General features: G+C 30.1%; 1 long non-coding RNA gene across 1 annotated transcript; it reads right to left on the bottom strand.

The window, feature by feature from the left end:
* Positions 1 to 3,367: 3,367 nt before the first annotated feature.
* Positions 3,368 to 4,392, bottom strand: LOC107800173 (uncharacterized). Its single transcript, XR_012704436.1, has 2 exons — positions 4,253 to 4,392; positions 3,368 to 3,731 (listed from the first exon to the last, which is right to left on the bottom strand). It is a non-coding gene; the product is annotated as an uncharacterized LOC107800173 (long non-coding RNA).
* Positions 4,393 to 4,883: the final 491 nt, after the last annotated feature.

The following is a 4,883-nucleotide window of genomic DNA, read 5'->3' as shown; positions in this document are numbered from 1 at the left end:
CCCATTAAGGTCATTTCACTACCAAGACATATTTTTGTTGTGCTTTCACCTTAAACCATTGTCTCTTTCGGCCATCATATACACCACCAAATACACTGCATCTTCACCACCATCTCTTGGGACCATTATCGACAATAACTAGACAGTCAATTCAAGACCACCATCCTTTTAACAACACCTTCACACTACCAAGTCATCTTCAAAATTGTTGCAGTGCTCTCTACCGGCGATGTCACCGGCCACTTCTGAAGTGGGTGTTAGACAGAGAAAGGAGATACGGATAAAGAAGAAAGGAAAAAAATATTATTATATTTAAGTAGTCACGCGCTCAAAGTTTGGGTAAAAGTCACTTCTTTTGCCACATCAGCGGGTGGGTTCAATAGGTACACTTCTATTGGGGTTAAAGTGTTCAATAGGTACAAGTGTTAGTTGGAGTGTTTAAATAGGATTTGGGACCAACTTTAAGGGGTTGTCTATGTATTTGGCCCTTAAGATTTGAAATCTAAAGTTGCATTCAATAGATTGAACTTCTTAAGATTCGAATTTTTGAAGTTGCATTTGAAAGATAGAAGAACTTCAAATTTGAGTTCTGAAGTTGCATTGAAGAGATTAAACTACTTCATATTCGAATTTCTGAAGTTGCATTTGAAAGATAGAAGATCTTCAGATTTGATTTCTGAAGTTGCATTGAAGAGATTGAGCTACTTCAGATCCGAGCACGTACACTTTGTAAAATTTTGTGCAATGCGGATGTAACTTCAATGTTGACCCAAAAAGTGGGTATGTATCTTTTAATTTTGACCATACATTTGAACATATGATATTTTAATTTTTTTCGAAATAAAATTTAATTATTTGAAAACTACGTAAAAAAAATACTATAAATCATAATAAATTAATCTATCTATACTATATTAAAAGCAATAAGTCACTTAGCGAAATGTCGTTCGCCTTTTCTACCCTTTAAAAATAGGTTTTACATTGGACAAAATTATAATTTAAGTTACTTTTTTAATAGTTAGGACTTTAAATTCAATTAGAATTTTAATTATTAAATATTTTTCTTATTAAAATAGGTTTAAAAAATCCTAAGATTTGTGGAGGTTGCTATATATGTAATAAAATAGAGAGATTTCAATTGTTTCCTATAATAACTGCACGTTAGGATATAAATTCACCTTTTCCCTCTAAAACCCATGAAATAGTAGTACGTTTAACAACCTCAAAGAACAATTAAGCAACATCATGGAACACATTCAAATTATTTTATTCTATATAAATCATTTTCTATTTGAACTCTATAACATAAATGTTCTTTTGTAAATAAATAAAAACAAATCTTCCATCTGTATTATACTAAGAAGGTAAATTGTAATATTCACTTATTTCACCCAATTATATAGTTGATCTACTATACAAGTAGGGTCAAATTTTTTAATGCTTTTATTTATCTGAAGTTAATTATTTTCTTCTAACGTGACTTTGTTTTATGTTGTACATCATTAATTGGCATCACCTATGCTAAGATGATTGATTTTTGAGGCTACATTAAGAATTTTGTTTTATTGAATTTTTGTACTAAAACTATAATTACAGTTAAATATTTCAAATTTGGAATGTACTAATTTAAATAAAAAATATTGAGAACAAATATTAAGCATTAGAATTAACTAATTAGCAAAATATTCAATTCAATTATTTTAGTTTCATCTTATAAGTAAAATCATTTTTAAAACAACTCTTAGGATATATACTTTATTTCTAAAAGAATAATTTTGCGATGAAAGAAATCATAATATGATATTAAGATTTAAAATAGTTAAAAATGCAAACTCTAAGAAATACATAAATGGATTGCACGCGCATAAAGGGATGCTCTATGCAAATTTGGTCAAAAGGTGAATAATCACCATACTTAAATAAGAATAACAAAAGAGGGTGAACCTTTGTATATAAGATTGAAAACGAAGATTGATTATGTAACAAATTTCTAAAAGATTCTATATTTGTACTAAAACAAATAAAATTAGAATAAATTTAAGTTTAATAATATAGATTTAGAAGAATTGAATACTTTTATAGGAAGTTTCTTCTTTTATTGAGTTAGCTACATATGATCAACAATTATTATTTTCAAAAACTTATATTCTTTTTAACTCTTATTTTATTACTCAAGTTCAACTCTTAATATAAATATTTATGAGTTTTTCTTAAAATCTATACTTACTTAGACAGGGTACACACGCACTTAGTAATTTAAAATATTTAAAAGACATGAAAATATTACGGTCAATTTGTCTCGAAATTTGAAAAACCTTCACGTAAATTGAGATGAAAAAAGTATAACTATATCAAAATAGTTATCTTTTTTTTATTAGGCCTAATTTGCAATTAATGTTTATCATAGAGGTTTGTATATATTGACGTTATCCGTCACATCGTTTTCAATCAGTGAGGAGGATGGTGTTTTGGACGAATTAGCATCTGCATTTCTATTGTGGTAATGGAGTGTTGCGTCGTATAACAATGGAGTAGTTGTGAAAGTTATATATTCGGCACGGCTAGTGGTCCAAAGCATACAATAATGGACTAAAAAGAAACATATCACTTGTCATAAAAGCAAATAGAAAAGAGCATTAAGGATCGATGTTGAAAGATGCTGGAATATGTGGTTTTGATTTCAAGCAAAGAATGTGACTCTTTCTAAATTTGCAAATGTTTACTTTTTGGTACTGTTATTCGTCTTGTTCATTCATTTACAAAGACCCTACAATTAGTTTTTCTTTGTTTTGTTAGCCTTTTGTTTGGAGTGTGTCTTAGCATTAAGGTAAGCCAGATATTAATGAATCATTTGGTACTTTAATCAGTTTTATTTTTGACAATCGCCTCTTAAATACTCACCAATACCTGTTTCTGAACATTATACTGCGACATTTTCTTCCTTTTATAATTAAAATCTTGCTTATATAACAATCTGTAATTTTTTTGCGTAAAAATGACTTTTTTGAATAATATCTTCGGGGCATTAGTTCGATGACTATAACGAGATACATAATAATTTTGCGCCTTTCCGGATACAATAACTAAAATTTAGTCGCTTTACATAAATAATTTTGTGACTTTGCTAATATAACAAGTAAACTTTAGTAACCATGTATGAAATTAATCCAAAAAAGGAAGGGGTAAAGAAATGGCTAACATAATAAAAACATTTGCACATAACACTAATAAAAATCAATTCACCCAAATATTGACCAATTCACCAATCAACTAAGTAAATACCATAAGTTCACGTAAATCTCCCCCCCCCCCCCCCCCACCACCACCACACACACACACAAATGATCCATAACAAGAAAACAACTACTTTCTTCTGTCAACCTGTCGTTCTGCTTCTGAATTATAATATTAATCCAGAAAATAGAGTTCTTTAAGAGAGCCCATAATTCGGTAATTGGGCATAATATACCGAAAAAAATGACAAAGAATTAAAAAGGGAAACAATGAGTATTACACAAATTCTCTCTTTTTCTCTTTTATATCCTATCAATATGTCAAAAATAGTTTTCCGCCAAAACTCAATAATTGGCCGGAAATTAAGATTATCTGTGAGCGGTGACCAGAGTTTCTATGAACCTTAATCCATCAAACCTCGGTTCAAATTTATCTGATGATGGCTGCACTGTCTTAGGCGTTGAAGAATTTTCATCCTTTTTCTTCCAACTATTATCCTAAAAAAATGTTTAAAAAAAAGAATAAGGATTTGTCACCCTTCAATGAAATGAAAAGATGAAAATGCAAGCAAAATGAAAATAAGTAGATACTGATCTAAAATATCAAGCACCATTGCACCCATTACTATTTCTTGAAATTAAGTGTCAACTTAGCATAAATACATATTTTTCTGAAATTATACAACCGGGCCGGGCGGTGAATACACTCAGAGGTAGAGCTAGGATTTGAAATTTATTAGTTTAAGATTCTAGTTCTTTTAAGTTTCTGAGTTCTAAAAATATAATTTGTACGTATTCCGTGAATTTCACATGACAAATACAATTTCTGCACAAAAGCTATTGGGTTCGACCGAACCCGCAACCGGACGGCTAGCTCCGCCCCCGAATACAAGGACATTTATGTATCTTCTAATATACAAATATAGTGTAATAAAGTTATGCCAAACATGACAGAAAAGAGGAAATTTAAAGAGAATGAAGACTAAAACTAAAAGGAGAAGAGAAGAAGGGAAATTTACCTGATTATGAGAAATTCGAACTTTGGATGAAGACGTGGAATTAGTAACAGAGATGAAAATGGAAGCTGCTGCCAAAGATGCTGCTAATACTGCTGATTTCTTCTTCATGTTGTTTGGTTAAATGGGTAGTTAAGATTTTCTGAATTAGAAGATTTTATAGCGAAGGCCGAAGAGTAGTTAGCTTTGTTGTTTGGGAAGAGGGAAAATGGTAGGGGAATTTTATAGAAAGTGGAAAGAATTGGACGGCTGTATAAAAAGGGACCCTCACTTCGGTCAATATTCAGAATAAGTACGCGGCAACCATTCCCCGCCCTTCATATTTAGACTTTCGAATTTTCTTTTGTGGCCTTAGATTACAGTATATATATATATATATATATATATATTTTGAATTTTCTTTCAACGACCGAATTACAGTTTGATTACTATGACATTTTCTTTCATTTTCCTTCTAAACTCATTTAAAAGAAACTTTCACTATGAGCAAAGTTTAGAAATTGTTAAGTTACATGGAGGATTTAAACTACGTGGGTTTAATCTTTAAAGTTTTTAGTATTAAACTTATTATATTTTTAAAGTTATGATTTTCAACCCGCTGTATCTTATAATTTTAGCGAATTTTTACACTAAA

The sequence above is a fragment of the Nicotiana tabacum genome, chromosome 21 (assembly GCF_000715075.1).
Source record: "Nicotiana tabacum cultivar K326 chromosome 21, ASM71507v2, whole genome shotgun sequence".
In the NCBI taxonomy this organism is placed as follows: Eukaryota; Viridiplantae; Streptophyta; class Magnoliopsida; order Solanales; family Solanaceae; genus Nicotiana; species Nicotiana tabacum.
This window is presented reverse-complemented; position numbering and strand designations above follow the sequence as displayed.